Consider the following 23,703-nt stretch of genomic DNA (forward strand, 5'->3'; position numbering starts at 1 on the left):
AATTACGAATACAGGGCATTATCCATGGTTGTATGCCATGCAAGGGACATTCACCATACTAAACTAAAAAGTATTAATGTAACTTTAAGGATTATGAGCCAGATTGACATTTGACAGATGAAATGCTCCTTCACAAATGCGGTGATCCCCCATTCAGCGTATTACAATGAAAAACAGAAATTATGCCACATTTGTGATAGAGTATCTCATCCATCAGATTCTAAGGATGGGCCTCCATGTGTCCTGAAAGCTTCGGTCAATGTTAGCTTGACTTTAAATCTGTGATGTAACATATTTAAATTCTGCAGTGTACATAGAAAAAGGAAATTGCCTTAAAGCACAGTTTTTATGCAGGAAGGTCCTGCTTTCTGCACAAAAACTATGCTGACCACAAAGCAGTCACCCTTGCACCAGGGTGCAAGGGTGGCTGCACTGGTGCATGGCTGCTGAAATTGCACCAGAGCAGGAAGAGGGCAGAAGTATGCACCTTGTTCATAAGTGGGTATGTAACAAGGACCCCCTGAGAGTAAGGATACAACAGTTCCTAGGTCAGGGAAAATAGAGCATCGAATTCCGTTATTTAATCTAGCAAGAAACGCACATAATAGGCGTGTTTAAAATAAGAATGTTTCTGTTTTATTATGGATAAATACATCTAAATAGTTTACTCCAAGTAAAACAAACAATAATTAAACCCTTCGTTCTTCAACCAATGCGCAATTTATACAACTAGAACGAAAACATGAAGATGTCTTCCATTTCTATCCTTGTTGACAATCAGTCCTTTCTTAGTTTTGGTACTAAAGTTAAAACCACAGGTGTAAGCCGTTTAAACCAATTAAATACCGCTACTTAAACCAGACGGCAACCAATCAGTCCTCACCAAGCAAACCCGCTATCTAGCCGCCGCCCGTCGCTACGTTCCCGCCGCCAGACATTTGGAGCCCTGCTGAGAACCCTCGGGTAAGACATGCTACAGCGCCCAAGCTAAAAATAGAGTAGAGATCGCCCACATTAATAGTTATACCAAATTTACTTATATTAGCTATCTCTTTATTTCACAGGCAGGGAGATCTTTTAACCCTCTTGATACAAAGAGCCCTGCCATCCAATGTTGTAAAATAATGTTAAAAAACGGCGATCCAGCTCATGACCCTTATACCCTTCCAATCCTTTATTTTCCTGTTTTTCTCTACAGGCAGGGAGACCTTTTAAACTTTCTTTTTATTAAGCGCTCTGTTGAATACTCTAGGTAAGAAGTCTCACCTTTACCAATATTTTTAAATAGTAAGAGAACTTAAATTCGAGTTTATAATCCCTATACTCTACCTATTTATCTTTCACCATTTTCAATAGACAGGGAGAATTGTTGCATAAATCACCATATACCCTTCATCTACTTAAAGATTTGAAGCCCTGCCTAATATCTCAGGTAAGACATCCTGCAACTACCAGTATATAAATACAACAGGCAGTCTAACTCCATCATGTGACTCTAACACTTACCCTAAATTTTCCTCATGATACCCCATAGGCAAGGAGTCCTTATGAATATATCGTCACCTATCTGCTACACTTGTATCCTGGAACACCTTATCAAAAATTCAAAGGTAAACTCTAATATTGCCGGAACTTCTGAAAATAATAATTAAATTTAGATAATTCAAGCCAAATCAGCATAATTGGTCTTACACCCAGAATAAAGAAACAAAGCCACAGAATTGAACTGCGGCCGCAACGTCTTAGTTTAATTACCTAGCAATACATCTAGATAGGTTAAACAAACAACATAAACTACATACAATTGCAATGTCTTTCTTGTACTTTTTAAACAGATCAATTAATCCTACAGAAATAGACGACACTGAATATGGTTATTCTATGAAAAGTCTCTGGCTGGCGGGAACTTATCCTTTTTATCACTTCAATATCAGGTAATCTTAAACTAAGCTATTTAGTCACCTGACTAACGAGGAAAGAAACTAAAGAATAAACTAATAAATAGAGATTTGATTCCATATTTCTCCGTTTCTCCCCCTCACGTTGAAGATTTAAAACACATCTTCTACCTAGAAGGAGAAGAAAAAATCCAGACATCAATCATATGCACAATAAATCTTTGAGGCATTTACTGCTACCCCAGTGAGTATCATTTTTGATAAGATTTCTATTCAATGTGAGAAAAACCAAGTCCCAATAAATGCGATTGACTATATAAACTAACTAGTCGTCCACATATACATATATAGGTATCCTGAGGGACCTCTTTACCAAGATCTACTTTTAGAAACGCGTTTCCTAAATAACTACCCCCTGGTCTTTCATAAATACCTTACCGAAAGACCATATATCAACTACCCCTCACAATGTCACTCATGATGAGTCTATTATTACATGCAAGGAAATGAGAGAAAAGTTAGAAATGTATCAAGTATTACTAATTAGAAATAGGACAAATTGGCTACTGATTTTTAATTATAGGAGAATGTATGTCTCTTTTTGGAAATCTTGTATAACTAATGTATTTTATATGTATATATTTTTTAGAAACTGTGTGGCTACTCCAGAAGAAGGCGCTGGTTCGCCGAAACGCGCGTAGAGACCCAATTTGCCACTTTCAACTTTTTAACATATCTATGATGTGCTCACATTTACTGTTATAAATGTATGATATTGTATAACTCATGACTCTATGTATGTTTATTGTTTTTTAATCTCTTGTCTTGTGCCATATGCCTTTTTTTAAATGCTTAAAAAATCAATAATAAAACTTGTATTTTCCTAAGAATTGTATAGCCTTTTGTCCTTTTATATATTATACTATGAACCATTAGTTGCCTAGGTTGTTTTCTGTCAAATGCACCTTGTTCATAGACATGGTACAGTTCTGCTCTCTCCAGTTAGTGCAACCCGGCAAAGCAACTTTGCTTGCTGCACTGCTTTGAGTCAACCCTTTGTAAATCTGGGTCCCAGTTCCTCCACCTCTCTTCATTAGTCATCCGACCTGAGACCTCCCCATGCCCCAAAACATCATCATGTCCAATACCTCACTATGCCCGAAGCCGCACTCACCAGAACACACAGGCTCTGTTTTCTCCCTGAAATCCTCAATACCCTACCCCACCATAAAAAATAGGTGCCCAAATTACCAGCTGCTCTGTGAAGATCAAGAGCCCCATGAGGAAGAGCATGCATGCAAACATACACGGAATGATAGGCATCCTTCAGACTTTTATTTGTTTTCATTGTAGGACATTTGAATTCATTTTTTATTTTTTCCGAGTCAATAAATATTAGATTTCAGTTGCTATTTTTTTTACAATATATTACACATTTATATAAAATACTTAAACTACAACCTTTGGTATCTGTTCTTTAAGGTATTGATTGTTGATGAAATCTTTTTTTTCCATATGCAATTGCATATTTCAATATGTTACTTATGTTAACCATTATATTCAGGGTACAGGTCTTGTGATTTCTTAGGTGATACATTGTACCAGATGTAGTTGATTCCCTTTCCCATTTTTGTTTGTGGGACCGTGAGGGAAAGTGTGAGTGGGTAGTGTGTGTGGCATGCAAAGGGGGTTATATGTCTATATTTTGGAATGTAAGTTGATGAAATGTATGTGTACCTCAGGTTTTGAGATTCACATAGGGTAAATAGCATATATTAAGGGTGCATACATTGATGCACCCTATATTTGTGCAAGGTCTGCTCTGTGGGTGGGTATCATAACCTGGATATTATGTGCAACATTTAAAAACATAAAAAAGCAGTGGGGCACATGGTTGTTATTTATGATTGTATAGTGTGAGGTAAGTGGCAATGATCGTGGCGTATCTCATATTAGGTGTGCTTTTTTAATGAGACTACATCTGTACAGAGTCATTACAAGCTTACTGAAAAATATAAAAAGTTATACTGAGTGCAACAAATATTTGCCTAACCATTTATATTTTTAAAAAGATTGCCATAGCATAAAAATTTCAAGTAGAGGTGAGTAAAATCGTGTAACATGAGTACTGTATATTGATAGGTAGTGTGGGGCATATGGACAGAGAGGTAGACATATACAATGTTGTTAGATGTGCTTTGCTGCACATAAAATTAAGTTTAGTTACATTGGTAGTTAAGATTGTTCATTAAAAAATATTTTAGAAGTTGTACTTACCTTCTAGTTTGCTGTGCATTTCTTTATTTATTGGTTATTGAGCACAAGACTACCCAACAGGTTTCCTGGGGCTAGATCGAGAAGAAAAATCTGCATTCCAATAAGAGATGTCATAACGAAACGTAATTAACTAAATGAGATTTCAAAGCTTTATTGATTTTTGTAAGTTTGACGACAAACAAAAAGTAGCTTGTTCCAGGGTTGGGCAGTAACCACAGAAAATTCCTTGCCCTCTAGGCGTACTTTATGAAACTTTGGAATGATAATCATACAAGCAGAAGACGACTGCAGGAGTCTGGAAGGACAGTATCTAATATGCATATCGGAGACATATGAGCCCGAGTTGCCAGATAAAGAGATTTGTGGGCCAAACAAAGGGCTTTAAACTCATACCTCCTTTTAATTGGCAGCCACTGAAGCAGCCTAAGAAGAGGGGTAACACTGTCATAATTTCTCTTGCCAAAGAAGAGCCTGACTGCTGTGCTCTGTATAAGTTGTAGGTTCCTGGTAAGATACTCAGGGAGCCCAAAGTATAGGGCATTACAGTGGTCCAGTCTACTAAGAACCCAAACTTGCAACAGCATTTGTCTGGAATACTGAGAAATAAGCTGAATAATCTTCCAGAGTTATCTCAAGAGTAGGAAACAGGTGGACAACAATGTATTGATGTGAAACTGAAATGAGAGCCTGTTGTCAAATACACCTATGTTTCTAGCCAAAGTAGCAGGTGCTGGGCATTCACCCAAAGAATGGGACCACCCCATATGGGACCAGATAGAGGAGTTTCCAAAGATTAGCAGTTCTGTCTTATTTGAACTGAGGCAGAGAGAGTAGATTTTCATTCAACTATCCAATCTAACCATGCAGCCTCTGAATTACTCCTGAATTAGCGAAATGTCGGCTTCCATGAGGATGATAATTTGGGTAACATTGCATACCATAGAACTGAAATGCAAAGGAAGTAATCAGGTCTGCTGGGGCAGGGGGCACATATATATTAAAAAGTGTAGGACTGAGGGCAGATTCCTGCATCACCCCACAGGTAATGTCCTAAAAGACAGAACTAAAGGGTGTCATCTGCATCACCTGAATTCTGTGCATCGAAAAGGATTCAAACATGCAAGTGGCTTGTCCTTTAGGCCAATGGTAGGTAGCCTTTAAAAAAATGTAGTATGTGGGACCATGTTGAACGCAGTCAAGGTGTCAAGAAGTATAAGGGATGCAGAATTCCCAGCATCTAAAGTCATCCTGAGGTCATTACTACACATCATTCTTGTCACATTATGTGACTAATTGCTTATTAACCCACATTTCCAGGATTTTGGCAAGAAATTGAAGCAGAGAAATAGGATGGTAGTTGGAAACAACATTGAAATCCCATGTTTCCTTCTTCAAAAGTGGTGTCACAAGAGCTTTTTAATGAAATGCTTTAGCACCCCTGCTATTTAAAGGGTTGTTACACATCATGATAGCCAAGGGAGTGAAAAAAAGTGCCATCTCTTTGAAAACTCAGAAAGGACATGGGTCAAAAGTAGACTCCGATTTAATTAACATGATTGTAGATATTTCCTCTTGAAGTGTGATAAGACACAACTCAGACCACTCGTTTTGTATTATAGCCGTTGAGTGGGTAGAACTTTAGGTAGATGATGAGTCGCTTTGACTAGGCAAGTAAATACTGAGAACAATTCCTTAGTGGAATTTTTGGTATTCAGACAAAATATAAAGAAAAAAACTATATATTGAGGAGCAGAAATATCAAGTTTTAAATATCTTGATGCATAAATATCATGTGCAAAATTATCGTTGACAAGAATATTGATTTTAAGGTAAGTAATATTGTTTTAAAAAATATCTATGTCGTTAATATCAATGTTAGAAATATCTATGTTGTTAACATCATTTATAAAAATATTGTTGTTATCATTTTTTATTATCTGAATGTATTTTAATATATAGTTTAAGTGCATATGTTATAAAACAGTGGTTACCAACCTTTTGACTCCCGAGGACCCCCACTGAGTCACTATTGGAAGCTGGGGGCCCCCAAGCAATGTGCACAATTTAAAATACAAACATTAAAACAGTAATTCGCAAAAAATACACAAACAAGTGCACATCCAACAAACACTCGAATTGCTTAAGATTTTATTAATTTGGATTGAAAAAATTTGCAAAAATCGAAAAATGTTAATCAAAAGGTTGGTACTGCATCTCGGGGACTAACCTTTTAACGTGTGGTTTTATTTTGCGGTACAAGGCTCCTGCTCTTGCCAGGGCTGGATAGAGAATCATTCCAAATGCAGCAAGTGAGCCTGACAATTACAAACGGGGCTTTGGGGAGCTCTCTCCCCAAGAAAATTCGAAAACAATGATGCATTCTACAACACATTTGTCATTATATATTGAATTTTATTGGCTTTACCGCACAGTAAATGATGACCTTACTCTGCATCAGAATATGACAATCTTTGTTGGGGCTTTCAATGATTCCCACACTATCACCGTCAAACAGTGCTTCTCATCTCGCCATAGCCGTTACATCACACACACAGCAGATGCGATGAATCACACATGTGTAAATTAATATATACAAAATGTTACATACGAAAAAGGGGGCTACAAGGTGTACGATTAATATGTCATCCATACTAGTAGGCATTTTTCAACAGTGCTTGGTCTGCAGAAGCATAAGCTGAGGATTCAGAATATAACACAGTGGTTAGCATCGACTTAAGAATGTATTTCTTCCCAAATAAACCTTGAGAAAAAACATAACTTACTAAACTGTAACAACCAGTTTGCATGCAGCTTTTTGATAGCAGTTCATAGCTCACTGTGCTAAATTATGATTGTAAATTATGAGCTGCACAGTGAGAAAAGAATCTCTGTGGCAAAAACAGTTACCCAATGAGCTATGCACATAAAATACAGTTTTTTTAAATGGACAGGAGCCTGTCGGTGGCGGTCCCACCGACAGGCAGCCCTTCGGTCCGACACTATAGTATGATTCAGGTGATTGGACCGAAACCATTGGGCGGAAGACCTCTGCCTATGACAGGATCTACAATCCTATCGGGGTGGTGGTCAGAATCGTATCCCTTGAATGTCGGTGGTGTCGAGGCAGGCACCGCTGTCAGGATTATGATTTCCCTTTCCGACAGGCTTTTCATGGTGGTAGAATTGCCAAGAAAAGCCATGTAGAAAGGGCCAAACAGGGCCACTGTCTCTCGTGGGTCACTGAAAAGTGGTCCTAGGGGCACATGAGGTGCTCCCACTCACATCCTTGCACCGTGGGCCATGCACCACATATTGCATGGCACACAGTGCATGGATGTGCACTAAGTGCTCCTTAATATGGCGGCTTGTGCTGCGGTCCTTTTCTTGGGCCGCAGCATGAGCCACAGTGTAATGGAGCACTTTCAAACTGCCACCACAGCGGTCATATCTTAATTGGGCGGTCAGACCACCAACCGCTTGCCGGGTGGTCTCCTGACCGCAGCAATAGTGGATGCTATTCCAACCGCTAGATATCATAATCAGGCCATAATTCTCGATACAATCTAATAAAGTTCTTTACTGGCCTCGGAGGTCGATATAGCAGTATGAATTTTAACATCCATTTGTGGTTTACAGTTAGAAACATTGCACGTAATTCCAGGTCCTGTACTAGTGGTACCTGAGAAGAGGAGCAAACATAAGATTCTCTGCAAATTAAGGCACCCCCTCCTGCAATTATATACAGCCTGTTAGCAGTACGGATAACACATCCTGGAGGTATGGCAAGGTTTACCATAGGCTCAGAATTCTCCCTTATCCAAATTTCACTGATGAATAAACAGTCCAAATTATTTAGTTCAAGTTATGTGCAATTCTCTACAGCATGCTTTATTAATGATTTTACAGTAATAAGGCCACTTTTAATCTCACATTAGGAACAGATTTCCACATATCGTGAATCACCACCTCCTCCATAGGTTCCCCATATTCCTAACATGGTAATATCCCTTGTACTAACTCCATAAAAATCTACTGTCCTCCGTTTCAGTATCCGATAATGCAAAATTCTTTAGAGTAGTACTGAGATTTAAGAAGAGTCTTTGCCAAATGATACTAGAGAGCGATAACCTCAAAGCCAAGAGAGATGTGTGATAGCATGTCCTGACAGAAATGTTCATGTGCTCCTCTAATGTTAGTTTTCTTGTCTAATCGCACTCCTAAATTCTTCACTACCTGTTTAGGGGGAGGGGCTGATCCTAATTCCCCAGGCCACCAACTAGGGGATCATCTCACTGTTGCATCTCCAAACAACATAATTTCGGATTTTTCAATGTTAAGTTGTAGGAAATGTTCTCTCATCCAATGCGCAATGCCTTTCATAGCCTCCGAAAAAAGTGGATTGACTGTTGGGGTCATATTTATCAAAGGAGAGGAGGAGTTGCGTGTCATCGGCGTAAAAGATAAGAATAAATCCTAATTTCCTCAGTCGGCCAGCCAAGGGGGTAACATAGATGTTGAATAATGTGGGGCTCAAGCAGGAGCCCTGCAGAATCCCCTTGGTGACTTTGGTGGTCTGTGAGCGGAAAGAACCTAGATTGAATGTTTGGGTTCTATCGGTTAGGAAATTGGTCAACCATTTCAAGGCCTTGCCCTGGACGCCTATGTCCTCAAGATGTTTGAGCAAGATCTGGTGGGAGAAGGAATCGAAAGCTGCAGAGAGGTCAAGTAGTACTAGAAACGCTGCTCCACCATTGTCTACTAGCATTAGTATATTATCAGTGACTTCCACCAGCACCAACTCAGTACTGTGCCTAGGTCGAAATCCGTATTGTGAGTGGTCAAGATGGTTGGAGGATTCGACAAACTCGGATAGGTGCTTGTTTATGTGCTTCTCTAAGAGCTTACTGTGTAAAGGAAGCAGAGAGATGGGGCGATAATAGTAACATCTTCTGGAGCGGCTTTAGGGTTCTTCCCGATGGGAATGAGCCACAAACAAAGGAACATCTCAAGTCAATATTATGGGATTGTGGTGTAAATTCCTATCACTGTAATCCAAGTTTAGGCTGATTGACATTACAATTTTTCACCATCAAGTCACACCCTGCCTTTGAGGACTTTCTAGGTATAATTCGACCCCACTTGGCAAAGATACTGTATAAAACGTTCAGCTGTGAAATTCTTCAAATTAGAACGTACACTTCTAAATAGGAGACAGAATGAAATGAGAAGGAAATGTGCACTATATGCACTTCTAGGCAATCCAGAAACTACGGCACACATCTTGTTTTTTTGCACTGCCTATAATAAGAATAGGATATAATGGGTTTGCTCACTTTGTAGGAATCAGGCTTCAGGAGATTTGAGGAAGCTCTAACAGTATTGAAAAGTGATATATCACCTCATATTATTTTTACTATTAGTAGATATCTACTTGCAGTTGGATTGATATGTAAAAAGATAGGCTTGACATTTTAGTAGATTAAAATTATTTGTAAATTGTTTTTAGAAAGATACATTGCCTGGATAGGTTAAACATTTTTAATTCCGTTTTAATTGACTATTTAAAATATAAGTACATTCAATAGACTGGTAGATAAACATTTTATATGATTTGTTATATAGTAGCATGTCTCTTATAATATTAAACCTCATAGATTGAATTGTGGTTAATACACTTTTTTTTATTGATTGCTATACCGCAAGATTTCCATGTGTACTAATAATAAGGCATAGACTATTTGTACAATCTCTCTTTTTGATGAGCAACATTTAACAGAATTAACGCTGGTAATGTTTGTATGCTCACCATATCTTGTATGAATAACGAAATAAAATTGTCTTTATACGTTTTATTTGTGACTTTTATGGCCTGTGGCCGAAATAAAGTTTATACAACAATACACTCCTTTCAATTTGTTCACTCCATCAACCATATGGATTACATTTCAATAGTTTCCAAGGTACAGCTGCAAGCTTGCCCTTAGTCTTCCGTTGTCATTGAAAGGAGTTGCAAAACTACAGCGTGATCCCGCTGGGGTCATTGATAATTCTTTAGAAAATTGATTGTGTGTTTTTTGTTTGAGTAACAAGATTAGAAGGCTGTCTCCGTCTTTGTTTATTATTATAGTTCGGAGGAAGACCTGCTGTAATGTGCTGTTAATAACACATAACCATAGGGTTGAAACATCGACTGCAAAGTCTAATGTCATGCATTAGTTATCCTAAAATAGACAACAATGATGAAGGATTATCTGAACTTTGGAATCTAGGCATTTTACACTATGGGCTTGATTATGATGTCTGCCCCACATCGCAGCAGTCTCGGGACCGACTGACCGATCTCCGATCGGCGGTCCCAAAACTGCAATTGCAATTCAACATGGTGCTGTCGCATACTCCCATTTCTCCAAGGGAGCTTGTGCTGCTGCCGTAAACCAGCAGTAGCATGCCGTAACACAAGCTCCCCTGGAGAAATGAAAGATTCTGTTAATCCCTATACCGCGTGGCAGGCACCTCAAGGTGCCCCTTAGGCCCCCAACCTGAGGCCGTGAAGGAATGGGGGCCCTGCTAGAGGCCCCCATTCTCGCTGTCTGACAGGCTTTCCATGTCGTTATCCCTGCGGCGGAAACACCATCCTCAGGGATTAAGTTGGGGCCTTCGACGAGCCCTTCAGAATCCAGCTGGAATTAGTAGCAAGTTTAAATTCCAACTGCCTTCATTGTTATTAGGTGGTCAAAATTGAAACCTTCGAAGTCAGAGGCTTTCCAGCTGACATCATAATCGGCACCTATATGTTTTCATTGTCTCATGTGTTGTGTATATGTACACTGGGATTTGTACATTTCACCATGTATGTGTGGGTATTTTATATGTAACTAGAGGCCCGCCCCGACGTTGTCCGGGGATGAAAATGAAAGTCTAGAAAGTTCATTGTTATCTGTGTAGTCGAGCAGTGCATATGCGGTAACGCTAGGTGTCCATTTCAGCCGAACATGTGCCTCCGCTTGTCCAGCCAGTGTGAGGAAGCGCCACAGTGACTGCGTTTTAGCCCCACTGCTACGCTGAATCGCCTCAGCACCCGAGCAATATGGGAACGTCTGTGTCGGCTTCAGCCGCGGATGTGTTTGTCCGCTGTACCTGACGCCACAGCAACACGCGAACTGTGTCAGCCTCGAACGTGTTTGTCCGCTGTAGCGCCACTTAGACGCCCCACATGCCGTCACCGGCCAACGCCCACAACAATGCCAAATGCAACGCGCACTCGTATTGGAACGCTAGTCCCACCCAGAACGTTTCTCGCAAGCGGTGGAATCCAGCTTGTTTTTGACGAATGGCGCGCCCATCGCTCTATGCACACGCCCCCAGCACAACGCACACGCCCACAACAGACTACTTTTTCCCTAACGTTCTTTTCCCCTTATAATGTATATGGTGGGCTGCTGTATAGCCTACGCCCATCTGCTGATACTGTCTTTTGCAATGCTGTATTGGGTGTTCCGATTGGCGCTGTGGTTCCTGAGCTTACCCGCCGCAAAGGTTTGGGCTCTCTCTTTATAATATTAGTATGGATATATGTGTTATGGGCAGCATATTGAAAATCTGAAAATTGCTTAATTGGAAGTAACGTTGGGTATTTGACAAATGGATATACCAAACTAGAAATTGTCCTTTGTGTTGTGTGAGATTTTCTTGATTATTTTGTTTGGACATTTTTGCAAAACAATTTAGCACATTAGCGGCTGCATTCTGTGCCAAGGGACGTGAATTGCAAGGTTTCATTATTATTATACTCCCCAGTTGTAAAAAAGGATAATTTCATGACCCTTCCATACCGGTGTTGATTGTTCAACACTTTTTTCACAATTCTTGGCTAAGAATTGTGGCATCTGACAGAACACATTGTAGCCTTTAAATAGAGTTACTTTTAGGCAACTTCATGGTGCAACACAAGATTTGTCCCAAAAAGTAAAAATCAAAAAACATTTTGAGCTGGTCCCAGCGCAAAATGTTAGTAAATCTACCCCCTGGAGTACCATGCACTCAAAAGTAAGACAAAACAATGCAACACCTTAAAAATATGATATGTTCTTTACAATGAAAGGAGCCGTGATTTTATTCCCTTTTACAGGCTTGACTTGTTGTAAATGAAAAATAGTTTTTTTCAAATTATTGAGATCCTTCAAGTAAAGCATGTCAGGATGCCAAACTTCTGAAGAGAAAACACAGGTTAATCTACAATTCATCATTGACCTTGTGTCATCTTCTGGTAAATCTGCTACTTCATTATTCAGGAGAGTCATGTGGTCACATTATACGCCAGAATAGAAACACCAGCATTTTACATGCTTGCAAGCCTATGCACGATAATATTCTCTGAAATTGCTTTGCTTAGATTTCCACTTCGTAGGCATATTTTCAAATACCTTGAACATTCTGTAAAAGGGCAAAGTTCACTGCGCAAAATGTTGTTGTTTGTTATCGTCCAATTGACAGAGCTACCACAATCAAATGAATAAAAGCTGTGTTAGACCTGGCACCATTGGTGTGGGTCTCCCTTTCATTTTTTCACTGTTGCCTCCTTTGTTTTGCTAAGTTTTTGCTGGTCTAGATGCTTTGGGCCCTTTGACACTTCTATTCAGTGCCAAATTGCAAGTGCTCCCTATTGTAAAGTATTGTAATGTGTTAGTGACTCCATGATTGGCTTATTTAGTTTATTTGTCAGACCCTAGTACAGTTATGTTATGTTATGTTAAAATCAATTTGTAAAGCGCTCGTACGCCCGTGGGCTTCATGGCGCTGTAGGAAGTATGAAGAGTCCGAACAACATAACGCTAAACTGACAGAGGTTAATGGTAGGCTTGAGAGAATAACCAGGTTTTTAGTCCCTTGCGGAAGGTGAGCAAATCCTTACTCTGCCTAATCGGCAAGGGGATGGAGTTCCAAAATGAAGCTGCTAGATGGCGAAAGCAGCAGCCGCCCTGTCGCTTCCTTTTAAAGCGAGGCACCTCCAATAAGGATTTTTGAGCGGAGCGCAGGCTTCTAGTGGGAGTATATTTAGAGACCAGGCTGCGAATAAAGGCAGGGCCTTTATCTTGTGTGGCCTTGAAGGTGATGCAGCCGGCTTTAAAGGCAATGCGCTGGGGAATCGGGAGCCAGTGTAGCTTTTCTAATCCTGGTTTGATAGAAGACCATTTTGGCTGTTTTAGGATGAGTCTAGCCGCCTGGTTCTGGACTAATTGAAGTCTCCTTGATAGGCCCACTGGGAGTCCCAGGTAGACACTATTGGAATAGTCCAAGCGGGACATAACCAGGGCAATAGTGACCTGGATTAAGGCAGACTGGGTAAGTAAGTGAGCAATTTTTTTTATTTTCCTCAATTGGAAAAAGCTTGCGGAAACCACGGCACCCACCTGGGTTTTTAAGGACAGGTCCGTATGGAGCGTGATCCCTAGGCTCTTTACAGCAGTAGACTTTACAGGAGGGGTGCCCAGGTCTACTGGCCAGTAGTTGACACTCCAGCTGGATAAACTATTCCCGGGCAAAAGTAGTTCTGTTTTGCCCGGGTTAAGTTTTAGATGGTTTTCGTTCATCCAGCATTGGATGTGTCTCATGGTGTTCTGAAATTCGGACACGGCATCAGGGATGTTCAGTTGGAATAATAGCTGTAAATCATCCGCATAATTGAACACCGTGATTTTGAATTTCTTGAGGGAGTGAAGAAGAGGGCGGAGGTAAAGATTAAATAGTAAGGGGGATAATGACGACCCCTGCGGGACTCCACAGGTGGATGTGTGCCTAGTGCCTGTAAAACTGCCCAGTTGAATTGCCTGAGTCCGACCCTCGATAAAGGAAGTAATCCAGCTCAGCGCTGGTCCTCTCAGGCCAGCCTGTTCGACACGGTTGAGCAAGATGTCATAGTCAACCGTGTCGAACGCCGCCGAGAGGTCAAGCAACACCAAAGCTTGGTGTATGTCGGCGTCAGCGTTGGCTCTAAGGTTGTCTTGGAGCGCCAGGATCACCGCCTCAGTTGAGTGACCTGGGCGGAACCCTGCTTGATTAGGCTCCAAATAGTTGGTGGTCTCGATGAAATTAGAGACACTCTTAGAGACATGAGCCTCCAATACCTTTGAGAGGTAGGGCAACAGGGAGATAGGTCGATAGTTTGTAAGATCCGAAGGATCCTTCCCTTGTTTTTTTACTAACGGTATAAGGAGGGCTTTTTTAAAATCTGTGGGGACTCTGCCTTGTCTGAGGGATTCATTGAGAATAGGCAGGAGTGCATGTGGAAGGAATAAGCCTAATTCTCTAAAGATGGAAGGGGGGCAAATGTCATTGGGTGACCCAGATTTGATCCGTTGAAGGAGTTCCGACAGTTGTTTGGGGTCAATCGGAGGAATGTGGTCTAAAGTCTCTGGATTCTTGTAACCATCCTCAATGGTATTGCTGGCAGGGTGTAGTGGTATACTTTGTTTGATTGTGATGATTTTATTAATGAAATAGTTGTTCAGGTCATCGCATAAAGCTTGAGAGTGTGCGATAGGAAGTGACGTGCGCTCGTCGTTACAGAGGTCGTTCACTATTCTAAAGATGTCTTTAGTTTGATTGTGAGAGTGCAGAATTATGCCTGAAAAATAATCAGTCTTCCTCTTAAGAATGGTTTTTTGGTAGAGACGACGACTAAGGCAATAGACCTCTTTATCTTGTGGAAGATAATTTCTGCGCCAAATTCTCTCTTTTTGCCTGACCTCAAGTTTAAGTTGTTTGAGGTCCGCAGAGAACCATTTATGAGCCTCTTTGTCGCGTGAGCGTGAGAATTTTACACTAGGGGCATGAGTATTGGCAGCATTTTGGATCCACAGGAAGAGCGCTGTGTGCCTAGGGCCTCTAAATCAAATGCTGCTGGTGGGCTTGCAGCACTGATTGTGCCACCCACCGGAGCAGCTTGCCATTGCCGAACCTTTGTGCAGCCTAGGGCTGCCATGTTGACTTGGCAAGTGCACCCATTTGCCAGTCCCTAAAAGTTCACTTTTCTACATATTAGTCACTGCTAAGGTAGGCCCAAGGTAACCCCATGGGCAGGGTGCATTGTATGTAAAACGTAGGACATACCCTGATGTGTGTGGCATGTCCTGATAGTGAATTACAGCCAATTTTGTTTTTCACTATTGCAAGGCTAGCTGTTCCCATAGGCCAGAATAGGCAGTTTGATCATAACATCTCATAATCCTAACTGACTCAGGGAACGAGGTAGGAATTTGAGTTTAGTATGCCTGAATGATAAAATACATCTTTTAGTGAAGTTGGTTTTAACATTCTATGTTTGAAAATACCACTTTTAGAAAGTAGGTATTTTCTTGCCTAACCATCTAGCTGCCTCTGCTAGGGAGTGTATTCCATGTCTGGTTTGTGAGTGACAGGGGCTGGGGTGGATCCAGGAGGCAGGGTGAGTCAGCACTAGGCTGAATAGACGTATCTGCATTGGAAGTGGTTGGACCTGGTCCTGAATAGGGCTGTGCCTGCCTTCCACAATGCTGGCTCCACCTCCTGTGGTCTGATGACACTCACCCACACTGACAAAGGAATAAGTTGAGCACTGGCAGAGTGCACCCAGAACTCGTTTGGACTAGAGATAGACACTCTCTTCATTCAGAGACAAAGGATTTGTGTGTATAAAAAGGGGGACCCAGACCGCAGGATTTTAGATCACTTCTGGAAATCAAGACAAACCTTTGCTGAGGAGATGAACCATAGAAACTGAAGGAGGAGACTACCCCTGTGCAGTGTGCTGTTTGGGGGTTGGCCTTCAGTTGTTGCATCATCATCTTGAAGAAGAATCTCCAAGGGCTTGATTTGTGCTTGCCTCCTGCCTGAAGTCTCAGGGATACAAGACCACCCCCAGTCCCCCCCTGAATTCCCTTGCTGGGAATTGAAGTACCTGCTGTTATGCTGGGCCTTCTAAGAGACTGTGTGTCACTGCGAGATGGAAGTGTGACTCAACAAAGAAGAAGCGTGTCGCTGCTGCATCAGCTGTCGTCGCATCGCTGAGGAAGCGTGCCGCTGCCGTTGTCGCCATCACATCACCGAAGCGCATTGCATCCCCGGAGAAACGTCCTGCCACAGTAGAGGTCACCGTTGCGTGACTTGAGAAGCGTGTTGCAGGGCCTGTCGCGGCTCCGAAGTTACCAAATTCGCAGCACGGCCATAGGGCGTGCACGCATCGCATCTACGTTGTCGCAACGCAATTAAGATGCCATTTTTGTCGCATCGCACTGGAGCGTCATCGCATTGGATCCCTGTAAGAAACCGGCATGTCAACTCCCCACACAGAAAGGAAGCAACCCTCAACTCCCCTGCGGAGCAGTAAGGAACCAACGCATCCACTCCCTATAACCTTTTTATTTGTTTTGCGTTACGCATCCCAGGTACTGTGAGAGTAAGGTGGCACATTTACAATATAAAGTGAACCAAGCTATTTCTACCATTTTAAAGACTTATTTGGAATACAGTAATGTGGATTTTTGTCGTTTGGTCTTGTGTTAAGTCTAGTAAAGATTACATATTTTTCTAAACTGGTTTGGTGTCCATTTGTAGTTTTTTCACTGTATTACTGTATGTGTTCACACATGCTTTAAACATTGCCTCTGAGATAAGCCTGCTTGCTCGTTCCAAGCTACCAAGGGGGTGAGCAGGGGTTATTTAGGTGTGTAGTCCCTTACCCTGACTAGAAGCAAGGGTCCCTATTTGGACAAAGGTGTATACCATTGCCAACTAGAAACCCTCAATTCTAACAAGCGGCCTGACTGGGACTTTGGTATGACAACAAGAGTGATGTTTATTATATAAATGGCATCTCTCCCTTGTTTGATTTGATTTAACCAGGATTCATAGAGCACACAAATGCCCATGGGCATCAAGGCGCTGTAGATTAGCATACATGCAGTGGACTAATAGCCTACAGACAATATGATGCTTAATTTTTTTATTTTTTTATTTTTAAAACCTTTATTTTCAAATCAGTGCACACAGCTATTTAGCCTTACATCCCGGAGGCTAGGCAGCAAATCAGTAACCAGAAGTCAAGTGTGCAAGGAGCAAGGTACCAGAACGTTTCAAGGTTGTAATTTTCTATTTTCTTTTTTATAAAAAGAGGTAACAAACACAGAAAAGAAATCACCAAAACCAGTGCTAAGAAATAAGGCAATTAAAACAGTTGTGCAACCGGGCCTGATCCCAGAGTCGGCTAGGCTCAATAGCCACAGACACAATCAGAAAACAGTACTAATAATTAGAACCATAGGGGGAGAGGAAACATGGGATAGCTATGCAATCAGGACGCTTGTTGGAGGTATAGGTTACAGAGTAAGGCGTTCCTCCAGTGGGGCGGTATCAGGTGGTATGCAAATGTCACCCCTATACTCATTCCAGGCCCCCCATATCTTCCGCCATTTTTTGGGTTTACCCCTGGCCACGTACACCGTCTTCTCTCTGAACATACACCAATCCATGTTGGCCTTCCACTGTACCACCTTCGGAGCTGTTCTCGCTCCCCACAGCTGTGCAATGTCCCTTTTTGCGACCATATTTCCCAGGGTAACCCATTGGGATTGTGCGTTATTGTGATCAGTTGGGCCCCAGATATTCAAGAGGCAGCGCCGGGCCTCCGCCTGCATTTCAACCCCGGTCACCTCACTCATAACCATGTGTATCCTCCTCCAGTAGGACGCTATCACACTGCACTCCCAAATAATGTGCATAAAGGTGGCCAGAGCGCCACAGCCACGCCTACAGAGGCCGTCCACTGAGTGCCCCATGTGTATTAACCTGGGACCCGTAACATAAACTCTGTGTAGAATTTTTAATTGTACCAACTGCAGCCTGGCAGGAATAGCAACTTCCTTGGGTGAGGACACCGCACATTGCCAGTCTTCATCATCGAGCTCTATACCGTCTCGCACCCATTGGTCTCTCACCCCCAAAAGGAGATCAGTGCGGACATTAATCAGTTTTTTATAGATTAAGGAGATAGCGCTATCAGGCATATGGCCGTCTAGTACCCTATCCTCCAGGGGGGAATATTCAGGGATTTTCTCGCCCTCCGGCATGACCGCCAGAAGTGCGTGACGCAGCTTAGCGTACTGGAAATATTCCATTCCGCCCAGCTGGAACTCCGCTTGCAGGAGAGCAAAAGATTTCACCTCCCCTCTCACCATCATATCTTCCACCTTGGATATGCTGATCATGTCCCACTTGTCGAAGCCCTTGGTGTGCCACAATTTACCCAATATCTCAGAATCGTAGAGAGGTGTTGTCATTGTGAGCCTACCCTTCCACCCCTGCGACTTCGTGATCGTCCTCCATATGTGCACAGCCGTTTTCGTTGGCCCAGACATTCGACCATCCAGAGATCTTGAGTACAACGCCCTGTGGTATTTCCCGTCATCCAGGAGCCACTGATCCATGGCGTAGCCCGGGCTTTCTGCAAGACCGTAAAGGCCGTGGTTTAGGGCTGCCAACTGGGAGGCCCAGTATTATCTGCGGACCTTAGGCAATGCTATACCCCCGTCATACCACAGGAGCGTGAGCTTCGTAATGGCTATGCGTGGTCTGCCATCCCAGAGCAAGGCACGTTGCAAGCTCTCGATCTCTCTAAAGTAACTAGCTGGGACCGGGTCTTGGGTATTTTGTAGAGCATACAGGAACCTGGGCAGGGACATCATTTTAAATAGTGCCGCACGCCCAAGAAGGGAGAGTAGGAGTTTACGCCAACCCTCTACATCATGTCGGAGACGGACGAGGGGGGGAAGCAAGTTGTTCATGTAGCGTGTCTTGGGGTCTGTTGAGATGTAAATCCCCAGATATTTAAATCCCTGTCTCGCAATCTGTATGCCACAGTCCCTTGGAAGTCGAGGCGTCCCCCCTCTCAGAACGTACAGGTGCGACTTCGACCAATTAATGACCAAGCCAGAATGTCTGCCAAAGAGGCGCAGCACGTCGCACACCACAATAAGTGACTTACAAGGAGAGGTAAGATACAGCAAGATGTCATCGGCATATAATGACACTCGGTCCTCGAATCCAGGGGACCAACGGATTCCATGTATATCAGGGTGGTGTCGTAACCACGCGGCCAGAGGTTCAAGCGCCAATGCAAACAACAGGGGCGACAGGGGGCAACCCTGCCTGGTGCCCCTGTGGAGAGCAAAGGACGCGGAAACACGGCCGTTGACCGTTACGTTGGCCAGCGGGCCGGCGTACAGAAGCTTGACCCACCCCACGAATTCCGGACCAAATCCGAGCTTCGCTAACACTGCCCATAGGTAGTTCCATTCAAGGGAGTCAAACGCCATAGTGGCATCCAATGATGCCAGGACGGCCGGCTCTTTGAGTGTGTGAGCCCTGGCGAGGGCTCCATGGAGTCTCCAAAGGTTAAGGGCAGTGTTGCGGTGTGGAATAAAGCTCGATTGGTCCGGGTGCACTAAGTCGCTAATTGCGCCAATCAAACGGTTGGCCAGCAATTTAGCCAGAATCTTAGGCTCAGCATTCAACAGAGAGATGGGACAATACGATCGGCACAGGTCTCTGGGTTTCCCTTCCTTATGGATGACCGCAATGGTGGCCAGCCTCTGGTCGTGGGGAAGCATGCCCTTTTCCCTCGCCTCCAGAAACATATTCCGCAGGGGCAGAGAAACGACATCGGGTTTGATTTTATAAAGTTCAACCGGTATACCATTGGGACCGGGCGCCTTGCCAGATCTAAGGGAGCGAATAGCGAGGGCTATCTCGTCTGCGGTAATTTCCCTATCTAAGTCATCTCGGTCCGTCTCCGACAGGCACCGGAGGTCCATCTCAGCCAAAAGCTCTCCGGAGTCGGCCTCCGATCGGTCAGAGACCGAAGTGTAAATGGCATCAAAGTAGTCTGCGAACGTCTCAACTATTGCACTTGGATCGGTGACAGTCAAGCCGTCCTCCCCCAACACTTCTGGAACCACCCGACTAGCCCTTTCCTTTTTGTCTAGCCAAGCGATGAGCTTGCCCGCCTTATCCCCGACATCGTAAATCCTACCCTGTTGCTCTCTACCCATGGTCCTGGCGGCGTCGGAGACAAGGTCTCTGTATTCTAACTGTTTAAGCGAGAGGATATGGAGCAGCTCAGGTGTCGGGCCGACTTCCAGCTGGGAGTCCAGATCCTTAATCTCGGCATCGATACGAACCACGTCCGCATCTCTGCGTCTCCGGACTTCCGCAATAAGAGAGAGCGCCTCACCCCTCAAGACTGTCTTGAACGCCTCCCACAGGGTGACGACCGAGGCAACCGACCCCGCGTTCTCAGCAAAGTAGAACTCAATAGCCTTGGCCATGAGTCCACGCGTCTTCGGGTTGCGAAAATACCATGGATTGACTACGACCACCCGCTCGGTAACCACAATATCAAAGTCGAAGGACACCCAAACCGGGGAATGGTCTGAGATGCCCCTCACCAGTAATCGGGCCTCGGAAACTGCCGAAGCGTGGGCCGCTAGGGACAGGATATAGTCGATTCTGGAAAGACTACCATGTGCCCCGGAGTGAAATGAATATTGCCTCTGGGTAGGATGCTTAAGCCTCCAGCAGTCAATCAGCCCCATGGTGTCCAGGAAATCGGGCAGCCAGGATTGCGAACTTCGGAGATCTCTGGGCGGATATTTGTCCAAGGTCCCCGAGCAAACAGAGTTGAAATCGCCCCCCACAATAAGCAACCCCTCGGGTAGGCTCAAGATGGCGCCTCCAAGATCCTGAAAAGTGTTGTTTTGCAACCCAGGGGGGACGTAAACTGAAACCAGAACCAAGGACCGTCCCTCCCATCTCCCCGAGACAGCAGCGTACCGCCCCCTCTCATCAACAATGCTAGAGTTAATCTCGAGTGGGAGAGCGCGCGCACCATGATACCCACCCCCCGGGATCCTGAGGAGAACCCTGAATGTGCCACCATCTTGAATCCCTTCCTGTTAAGCGCTTGACACGTATTTCCCACCAAGTGTGTCTCTTGTAGCAGAATAACGTCAGGCATACATCTCTTAAACAATTGTAGAACCACTCCTCTCTTAATGCGATCACCCAAACCGTTAACATTCCAACACAGCACTTTTAGTTTCCTACCCCCCATCATCAAATCGTGGGCCCTTGCCTCCCCCGACAGGTCTCATAGTTACACAAACAGAAATAGAACAGTCTTTGGTTTGCCTTAAAAGAAGAAAGAAGAGAGAAAGAGAACAAACAGAACCAACAATCAAACCTCCCCCCAGCCTGTCGCCCCATTAACTAAACTACAGAAAGACCCTAGAGGAGAAAGGAGATCACACAGTCCCCCCGCCACCCTCCATAACGGGAAGAAGGATATACATCTTAAAGTGCGGCAGTGTGTCATTGGCCATTGTCGACAGGGCCACCGACCGACAAAGTTGTGAAAGTGAAGTCTACTCTTGTTGCTCAGGGCCTCCCGAGGCGCCCTCTGAACATTCTTCTCGTTTCTCCTGTCTGTGCGGCAAGTTGTCCAGCCATTCGCTGACCACTTCGGGCATGTCAAAAAATACAGCACGGCCATCATGCTCGATACGTAGTTTCGCAGGGATAAGCATCGAATATTTCATCCCCAAGTCTCTGAGACGTCTCTTCACTCCTGCGAAGCTCTGACGCTGGTGCTGAACCGCCCTAGTGAAGTCCGGGTAAAAGTTGATATCAGCATTCTGAAACTTGAGGGGCCCATTACGTCTCGAGGCCTGCAGAATCACATCCCGGTCTCTGAAGTTGAACAGCCGTGCTATGATGGGTCTCGGCGTGGCGCCCAACTTCGGGTGCCCCCCCGGCACTCTGTGGGCCCGCTCCACTGAAAAGAAACGGCTGAGGCCAGCAGCGGCCAGATGAGTTTGTATCAAGTCTTCCACAAAGAGATCAGTGGCCGAGTCCTCTGCCCCTTCCTGTACACCGATGATTCGAACGTTCTGCCGCCTGGCACGTCCCTCAAAATCTTCCAGCCGCCTCGAGTTGAGATCGTTGGCAGACCTCAGGTCCCGGACCTCCGTCTGCAGGTCCGAGACATCAGTTGTGAGGCTGGCAGTTTTGATGTCCAGCGATTTAACCCTATCGTTAGTCTTGCCCAGATCAGCTCTAATCAGGTTAAGGTCGATCGCCAGAGTGTCACCTTTGTGCGCTAGGACCTCATGCTGTTTGTGCATCTCCGTCTTGATGCCAGCTATGGCCCCCATAACATCCCAAAGTGTCGGCTCCGACGTTTTTGGCGATCCCTCCCGATGGGAGTCTTTTGGCCGGGCAGCCACATTTGGAGAGATCCTTTGTTGGGCATAGCGATCAATCTTATTCGACTGGGGTTGAGTAGTCTTCCTACTAACTCGGCTCGCCGTCCTGTCCGGTTCGCCCTTGCCCGCCATGTTGGAGCCGGGGAACTGAACAAAGGGTGGCACACCAAGGCCACTCCGGTTATGCAAAGCGGTTACAGAGCGTAGCGGCCTCCGATAGTTGTTCAGCGAAAGACCACTCCGCAAGTTCGCTTGCTCCGCTGGCCGGCGTAGCAGTCACTCATACAGCATTTCGTTCATGCGTTGCAGTGTCTTTGTCGTCGGCCATCACAGAGACAATAGTCCGTCCCTAGCACGATTCTTCAGCACGGTGTAACTCCGTCCAGGAGCGTCGGATTTTAGATCGGACAGCGGCTCCCGTCTCAACGACCGTTCACCAACCAGATTCCACCACCGCGGATCAGGATTTCAGTCAGGATGTATGTGGAGGGTCGGAGGGTCTCCGGAGCTCTGAGCTTACGCGGCCATCTTGCTTGCCCGCGAAACTCCTCCTATGATGCTTAATTATAGGGTAAACAGACAGGTTTTTGGTACTTTCCTAAATGATAAATGCCTTTCTAAGGATGTTAGACGGAGAAGGAGAGTATTCCAGAGCCTTGCAGCTGCAAATGAGAAGACTTTGCCTCCACATTTCTTCCTCCGAATTCTGAGCACAGTTATCCGATTTTGATATGTTGAATGGAGATTTCTAGGGGGCACATACCATTTAAGCATGGCTTCAATATCAAATGGACTTGCTATATAGAGAGCTTTTTGTTCTGTACATATAGCCTTACACCATACATGTTTCTCTACCGAAAACCAAAGCAGTTCTCAAAGTCCTTTTGAAACAGACTGCCACTTAGGAATGTCCAGTGTAAGTCGTGCCAACACATTCTGTACAAGTTGCAGCTTAGCTAAAGTTAACTTATTGGTATCAAGTTAGATCGCATTACAGTAATTTATCTTCGAAAATACTAAAGCGAGAGCAATGTGCCTACAAGGTGGAAATGATTTCCTGGGCATTTTAAAGGTCCAGAAACACGTTGAAACTGAACGGTTAACCTGATGATCCAGTGAAAGGTCACTGTCCAGGAGGACACCTAGATTTTTTGCATTGTCCACTGGAGTGGACGGAGTGGCAAGCATCTCCGGCCACCAGTTACCATTACCGAATGAGGTAAGTTCACCAAAAA

This window comes from Lissotriton vulgaris, chromosome 3_2, assembly GCF_964263255.1.
Source record: "Lissotriton vulgaris chromosome 3_2, aLisVul1.2, whole genome shotgun sequence".
NCBI classification, from domain to species: Eukaryota; Metazoa; Chordata; class Amphibia; order Caudata; family Salamandridae; genus Lissotriton; species Lissotriton vulgaris.